The sequence below is a fragment of the Rana temporaria genome, chromosome 9 (genome assembly GCF_905171775.1).
Source record: "Rana temporaria chromosome 9, aRanTem1.1, whole genome shotgun sequence".
Taxonomy (NCBI): Eukaryota; Metazoa; Chordata; class Amphibia; order Anura; family Ranidae; genus Rana; species Rana temporaria.
Window position 1 is genome coordinate 24,196,882 of NC_053497.1, and position 8,715 is coordinate 24,205,596.

The 8,715-nt window shown below is 44.4% G+C and overlaps 1 long non-coding RNA gene across 1 annotated transcript; it reads left to right on the forward strand.

Moving 5' to 3' along the window:
- The first annotated feature begins 1,158 nt into the window (after nucleotides 1-1,158).
- On the forward strand, nucleotides 1,159-8,291 carry LOC120914412. The gene is made up of 3 exons (XR_005743667.1): nucleotides 1,159-1,346; nucleotides 7,760-7,978; nucleotides 8,107-8,291. It is a non-coding gene; the product is annotated as an uncharacterized LOC120914412 (long non-coding RNA).
- The last annotated feature ends 424 nt before the right edge of the window (nucleotides 8,292-8,715 follow it).

An 8,715-nucleotide genomic window follows, 5' to 3' on the forward strand; every position in this document is an offset into this window, starting at 1 on the left:
CCAGTGAATCCTCCGATAATTTTATGACTCTTTATCTGTTTGAGGATCTATGGCTCTATCGCTCCGCTTTCTGCGTTTAGCTTATATTTCTGTATTTGTGGTGTCTTGCTTTGTTTTGCTCTATTTGACTTTGTTTTGCTTTATTTTGTATTTACTTTGATTATTTTTCTTGTTCTGTCCGGCTGTATGATGAAATAGCTGGATAGCACTTAAATCTCTAATAATTTTTACTATCATGGATACTGCCTCTATCAATCTTCTCCTCAGACTAGGCAATGTAAAAATGAACCCTCGTTGGATGTGTAACTGTGAGAAATTAATAACATACTCTGATTTGTTTCTCTGGAGTTAAATATACGTATATGCTTTATGCTTTACTTATTATTCTTTATCAAATTATTATTTCCGTTTTCTGAGCTCTGAACCGTGCGACTCAATATGCAGGGGGCTTCCTGATGCAAAGGGAGGTTGGACTCTACACAAGCGTGGTGCGGCCAATCACAGGTCCCAACACAGGGGGCGCGGTCTTTCAGACGCCTCTCTTTCCCATCAGTATCTACAGATGGGACGCGCGCGCACACCCAGCCAATTGTTCGTCTTTGGCTGGTAAGAGACAGTCTGGATATGTCTCTTCCTTATGCGCTCCAGCTTACGTCATCATGCTGGAGCGCATCACCTGCGCGCGCTATCGTTTTGGGACACGTGGACCGGAAGTGATGCCAGGGGTCAGCAATGACTCGTTTCACTTCCGGTAGAAATGTTGCTATTAAAGTCAGCGCTGACGATACACATGTCAGACGCTGACCTGGACGGCTTAAGAGGACAACACAATTACATGCGGGACGCTAGCATACTGCTTCACTCATCCTTACGCTGTTACTATCCAGTAAAGGTAATCACTCTTTGGTCCTAAGACTTAGTGCTCCACTTAGGCTATTTAGCCACATGCACTATTCTAATCTATTAATTTTTCCTCTTTATTTATCTATAGAATTTAAGTGGAAATACATAGTACTGTCCCTGGACCATTTTGTCAGCATTACCTCTAATTTTGATACAACTGAGGCATTATATCCCTCCATTACAACAGGACACATCACTATATTCTTTCTATTGCTGGTTACTTAAGGTAAAAAACCCTCATTTACTTATCCTTTTACCTATAAACAGACAGTTGCCTTACTATGACCTTAGTCACAGGCACTGTTTTCATTTATCTAATTATAGGATAATTTATTGATATATATATATATACTTACCTTTTACCTATAGAATTTTTTGGAAACCTATTGGGAACCCCGTTGGACCCCACTGGCAGCATTAAGTCTAACTTTGCTACTATTGAGGTAACATTTCCATTAAGTATTCATTGGATATTCTTTCTATAATTATTAAATGTATAGACATTTACGTTATCTATACAAAATATATATATACACATATTTTTCAATAGTTTTCATTATCCACTTCGCCACCAGCCGCCGTCTGGAAACGGCGGTAAGGTGGTTGCTTAACTGGGGGTCGCCGTTCTGAAACGGCGCCCCGCAGAAGCAGCAATGCGCGCCGCCTCGGGCGCGCACACAGAAATTTCTGTGCGCGCCGGGTCTATGAGACCCGGCGCTACACAGATCTAGGTAAATGACCAGCAACAACGGTCATTTACCTTGTGATCGCGCCGTCCAATGACGGCGCGATCACAATGTAAACACAGGAGGTCAGGGAAAGTTTACCTCCTCTCCTCTCCTCACACAGTATCAGCGGGAGAGAAGAGGAGATAAACTGTGAGTTTTCTATTGCCCATAGTGTCACATCAGTGCCCAATCTGTGCCCTAAAGTGCCCAATCTGTGCCCTAAAGTGCCCAATCTGTGCCTAAATTGCCCAATCTGTGCCTAAAGTGCCCAATCTGTGCCCATCTGTGCCCAACAGTGCCACATCTGTGCCCAACAGTGCCACATCTGTGCCCAGTAGTGCCACATCTGTGCCGCATCAGTGTCACCAGAGCCGCACCAGTGTCACCAGAGCCGCACCAGTCACCAGAGTCCTATAATATTGCCACAACAGTGCCGTACCAGTGCCGCCTGCGCCCACCAGTGCCGCCTGCGCCCGCCAGTGCCGCCTGCGCCCGCCAGTGCCGTCTGCGCCCACCAGTGCCGTCTGCGCCCACCAGTGCCGCCTGTGCCGCCTGTGCCACCACGGCCACCTGTGCCCTCCAGTGCCGCCTGTGCCCACCAGTGCTGCCTGTGCCCACCAGTGCTGCCTGTGTCCACCAGTGCTGCTAATCGGTGCACACCAGAGCCACCTGTGCCCACCAGAGCCACCTGTGCCGCCTGTGCCCACCAGTGCCGCCTGTGCCCACCAGAGCCACACCCGTGCCACTACAGTGCACATAAGTGCCGCCTGTGCCCACCTGTGTCCACCAGTGCCACCACAGTACTCTGCAGTACAGCCTCACCAGCCACCAGTATGGCAAAAAAATTCTTTACCGGCGAGCAGGCCGTACATCTTCTACTTGCCATGAGCGATGAGAGCAGCGAGGAGTCTCTGTCCGATTCTGATTCGGCCTATGAACCCATTATAGACAGTGGGTCCGATTCAGAGTCTGAAGAAGAACATGTGCCCAGGAAAAAAAGGGGTGCTGGCGTGGAGAAGCGGCCTACTCCCAGACGCGCAGGGCCGTCCACCTCAAGCGCTGTGCCTACAACCCCAAGCGATGTGCCGTCCACCCCAAGCGCTGTGCCGTCCACTCCAAGCGCTGTGCCGTCCACCCCAAGCAATGTGCCGTCCACCCCAAGAGCTGTGCCGTCCACCTCAAGAGCTGTGCCGTCCACCTCAAGAGCTGTGCCGTCCACCTCAAGAGCTGTGCCGTCCACCTCAAGCGATGTGCCACTGCAACAAAGCCCAGGCACCAGTAGGGTGTCATCTCAGCCCCAAAGGGATAGGGGCCATGCCAGCCTTCCCTATGGCCTTCAAAACCCCCTGTGGCTTCCCCCCAATTCCGGAGCAGCAAATATCCCCCCCTTCACTGCCCAGCCAGGTGTCCAGGTGAACACAGAAAACTTTTCTATGATAAATTTTTTTAATTTAGTTTTCACCGAAGATTTCCTTTCCTCCATTGTGGCCCAGTGCAATCTCTACGCACAACAGTACGTAAGAAGTAACCCTGGTTCCAGATATGCCCGCCCCTTTGAGTGGAGAGAACTAACCGTGGACGAATTTAAAATGTTCTTAGGCCTAACCTTTACTATGGCACTTTCAAAAAAAAAACAATTGTACTCCTACTGGTCCACCAAACCCATTCACCACATGCCACTCTTCTCCTCCCTTATGCCAAGATCCCGATATTTAATAATTATGCGGTTCCTCCACTTTAACGACAACGCCCAGTGCCCTCCCCGAAATGACCCTGCTTTTGACAAGCTATATAAAATTCGGCCACTTCTAAATTTTTTCGCTCAACAATTTCCCCAATTATATACCCCTGACCAGAACATATCTGTGGACGAGTCCCTTGTCAAATTCTCAGGCAGGCTGGGCATCAAGCAGTTCATCCCCAGCAAAAGGGCCCGATATGGGGTCAAAATGTACAAGCTTTGCGACAGAGCCACAGGGTACCTCTACTCATTCATGGTGTATGAAGGAAAGGACTCCCAACTGCATCCCCCTGAATGTCCAGAGTATATGGGAGTCAGCGGAAAAGTGGTCTGGGATCTGATGTATCCACTCTTTGGAAAGGGATACCACCTTTATGTGGATAATTTCTACACCAGCTTGCCCCTGTTTCGCTGTCTTTACCTTCAGAATACCCCAGCATGTGGCACAATAAGACCCAACAGGAAAGGCTTCCCGCAAAAACTGGTGGATCAAAAGCTCAGACGAGGGGAGTCTGCAGCATTGAGGAACCAGGAGATATTGGCTGTCAGGTGGAGGGACAAACGGAACGTCCACATGCTTTCATCAATCCACAATGACACCCACGTGGAAGTCCCCAAAAGAACCGGCCCAATCCAAAAACCAAAATGCATATATGATTATAATTTGTTCATGGGGGGAGTGGACTTCAACGACCAGATGTTAGAACCCTACCTGCCCACAAGAAAATCCCGCCACTGGTACAAGAAAGTGTCCATTTATTTTTTTAGTTTGGCCTTCTACAATTCCTATGTAATTTACAAAAAATCATCCGAGAACCCCGTATCATATCTGGACTATCAAGAAGAAGTCATCACCGCCCTTTTGTACCCTGAAAACCCACCGGAAAACATTCGCTCCGATTCTGTGAGCAGACTGCACGAGCGTCACTTTCCTGAGCAAACCCCCTCCCGTGAAACAGGCAACAGACATCAGAAGAGGTGCCGGGTGTGCTCCAGAAGAGGAATTCGAAAAGACACCACATATTACTGTCCCGATTGTCCTTCCCAACCAGGCCTCTGTATTGGAACATGTTTCCGCCGTTACCATACGTTTCTTCATTATTAGGGACGTATGGTAAACGCAATTCTAATTTCCTGTACTTTCCCCCCCCCACACCCCTTATGCCACTGCACTCATACCTCTGCCTTCTCCGGAACCGACCATGGCCTGTTATACAACCACTCTTTTGCCTAACCCTAAACATACTTCTGCCTTCTCCGGAACCGACCATGGCCTGTTATACGACCACTCTTTTGCCTAACCCTAAACATACCTCTGCCTTCTCTGGAACTGACCCTGGCTTGTTATACGACCACTCTTTTGCCTAACCCTAAACTGTACCTACCTCTGCCTGCTCTGGAACTGACCCTGGACTGTTTGACCACGTTTTTTGCCTGCCCCTTGGATTGATCTTTTACCCTGCTATACTAGTGGGAACACAGGGGTCTCACATATGTGAGGGGCTCCAGAATTGTTTTTCTGGATGAAAAAACTAATTTTTTAGTTTTCTCATTCCCGGATTAGGGTCTGGTTGCCCGGAGGCTTCAAAGAGATTTGGGTGGGAGAAGCCTCTACCCCTGTCCCCATTCCCCTACCCATGGCCCGCTACTTGGACCATGTTCCTACCAGGACAAATATTTTGCCACTGCTGGCACTGTACTGACTATGGACAATATTCCTGCCTGCTGCCTGGACAATTCCATTCACTGTCGCTGACCAGTGACCACGTCCCTGCCTGCCTGCTGCCTGGATCGGGGCTCTCCTTCTGTGGACAATTGCACTACTAAAACCACAGGTAATCTTCTTTTTTTTTTACCCATTACTCAGCAGAATGTATTTTAGGGTGTAATTCTTGGTATGTACATGCTGTGTTAGAAATATGAAGGCCCTTCAAAAATGTGATAGATTGTAAGGAAATTGGATGTGTAATTTATGTCCCTAGAACACCTGATGGTGCTTCTTGGATGTTGGGCCTCTGTATGTGGCCACGCTGTGTAAAAGTCTCACACATGTGGTATCGCCATACTCAGGAGGAGCAGCAGAATATATTTTGGGGTGTAATTTTTTCTATGTACATGCTATGTGTTGGAAATATCCTATAAATGGACAACTTTCTGTAAAAAAAATGCGTTTTTATTTTTTTCCACATTTTCCAAGAACATCTGGAAAAAAATGAACTGTTCAAAAGACTCATTATGCCTCATAGATTATACGTTGGGGTGTTAGCTTTCCAAAATGGGGTCACTTTGTGGGCGTTTCCATTGTCCTGGTGCTCCAGGGCCTTCAAAAGTGTAATAGGTGGTTGAGAGATTAGATGTGTAATTTATGCTCCTAGAATGCTTGAAGTTGCTACTTCGGTGTTGGGCCTCTGTATGTGGCCACGCTGTGTAAAAGTCTCACACATGTGGTATCGCCATACTCAGGAGGAGCAGCAGAATATATTTTGGGGTGTAATTTTTTCTATGTACATGCTATGTGTTGGAAATATCCTATAAATGGACAACTTTCTGTAAAAAAAAATGCGTTTTTATTTTTTTCCACATTTTCCAAGAACATCTGGAAAAAAATGAACTGTTCAAAAGACTCATTATGCCTCATAGATTATACGTTGGGGTGTTAGCTTTCCAAAATGGGGTCACTTTGTGGGCGTTTCCATTGTCCTGGTGCTCCAGGGCCTTCAAAAGTGTAATAGGTGGTTGAGAGATTAGATGTGTAATTTATGCTCCTAGAATGCTTGAAGTTGCTACTTCGGTGTTGGGCCTCTGTATGTGGCCACGCTGTGTAAAAGTCTCACACATGTGGTATCGCCATACTCAGGAGGAGCAGCAGAATATATTTTGGGGTGTAATTTTTTCTATGTACATGCTATGTGTTGGAAGTATCCTATAAATGGACAACTTTCTGTAAAAAAAAATGCGTTTTTATTTTTTCCACATTTTCCAAGAACATCTGGAAAAAAATGAACTGTTCAAAAGACTCATTATGCCTCATAGATTATACGTTGGGGTGTTAGCTTTCCAAAATGGGGTCACTTTGTGGGCGTTTCTATTGTCCTGGTGCTCCAGGGCCTTCAAAAGTGTAATAGGTGGTTGAGAGATTAGATGTGTAATTTATGCTCCTAGAATGCTTGAAGTTGCTACTTCGGTGTTGGGCCTCTGTATGTGGCCACGCTGTGTAAAAGTCTCACACATGTGGTATCGCCATACTCAGGAGGAGCAGCAGAATATATTTTGGGGTGTAATTTTTTCTATGTACATGCTATGTGTTGGAAATATCCTATAAATGGACAACTTTCTGTAAAAAAAAATGCGTTTTTATTTTTTTCCACATTTTCCAAGAACATCTGGAAAAAAATGAACTGTTCAAAAGACTCATTATGCCTCATAGATTATACGTTGGGGTGTTAGCTTTCCAAAATGGGGTCACTTTGTGGGCGTTTCCATTGTCCTGGTGCTCCAGGGCCTTCAAAAGTGTAATAGGTGGGTGAGAGATTAGATGTGTAATTTATGCTCCTAGAATGCTTGAAGTTGCTACTTCGGTGTTGGGCCTCTGTATGTGGCCACGCTGTGTAAAAGTCTCACGCATGTGGTATCGCCATACTCAGGAGGAGCAGCAGAATATATTTTGGGGTGTCATTTGTGGAATATACATGCCATGTGAGAGAAATAACCTGTTATAATGACAATATTGGTATGAAAAAAAAAAAAAAAAAATCTTAATTTTGCAAAGAATTGTGGGAACAAATGACAACTTCAAAAAACTAACTATGACTCTTACTAACTACCTTGGAATGTCTACTTTCCAAAAAGGGGTCATTTGGGGGGTATTTGTACTTTATTGGCTTGTTAGGGTCTCAAGAAATGAGAGAAGCTGTCAGTACTTCAGGTGTGATCAAATTGTTCAATTTTCAGAAATTGGTACCATAGCTTGTAGACCCTATAACTTTCACCCAGACTAAATAATATCCAAATTTTTTATTTTTTTTTACCAAAAATATGTAGCAGTATGCATTTTAGGCCAAATGTATGAGGAAAAATTACTTTTTTACAAAATGATATGATAGAAATGAAGAAAAATTCATTTTTTTACAAAATTTTCGTTCTTTTTTCATTAATAGCGAAAAAAATAAAAACCGCAGAGGTGATCAAATACCACCAAAAGAAAGCTCTATTTGTGGGAAAAAAAGGACAAAAATTTCATTTGGTTACAATGTTGTATGACTGAGTTATTGTCATTCAAAACGTGAGAGCACCAAAAGCTGAAAATTGGTCTGGTTATTAAGGGTGTTTAAGTGCCCAGTTGTCAAGTGGTTATTACTTCAATCTTTTATCTTTTTTCTTTCTTTAGGAAAGATATAGATACAACGATTTGTTATCTGTATCTCTTCCTCTTGCTTGTGGTGAACTCCTCACAAACATTTCATTGTCCGCACCTGCCAAAATCAAGTGGATCTGGCTTCCACTGATTACAAGTGGAGTAGCTAATCTCCTGACTGCATCAAGTGCTCCTTCGCTGACTCTCAGGCAGGTTTCTCTGCCCGGTTCTTAGAGCTTTTTAACGGAAGTGGTAAGCGCATTATACCCCCTTTGTATATACATGTGTTAAACATATTTTTCCAAAGTTTAAGATATTCAATTACTGCATTATATCTGCATTATATCTGTATTAATGATGAATCTTCATGTCATACACAGACCACTACATGTGTAAAAAAGGAACAGGAATATTATGCAAGCCCTGACGAAGCACATCTAGTGCGAAACTAGTTGGCAAACTCGCATCAACTTTCCTTTAAATAACCTGTCTCCCCTTTAATTTGTTTATCATGAAAATGTGGTTTTGATCATATATGTCTCATTATGTTAATAACTGTATGAAATGTGATATATTTTTTATATTTATATTTATATAATTAAATTATTTTTGATACTACTAAAAACCTTGTGTTTTGTGCGCCTACCTTTGATACCAAGAGCAACACACCTCGCATTAAAAATCCCTATATTCGGAGAGGAATTGTTTTTCTTCCCCTGATATATGCTACCCCTTTTTTATTTTCTACAAACCTTGATGGGATTGTGAGTGACTGTTGCTCAAGAGGAAGTCATTCATTCACTTACACACTTGTTTCTTCGAACACTGGAAGTTCTAATGAAAGCTATTACAGCGGGCAATTCCGCGCTCTGCTGATACGGACAGCTCGCCTCTCCTCTCTCTTCCCCTGGCTGGGAGACCATGCCGGCGATGCTCTTATCCTCACCGGGCCCCCCTGATCCTCACTCAGCTGCAGGCCCCATAGCGCC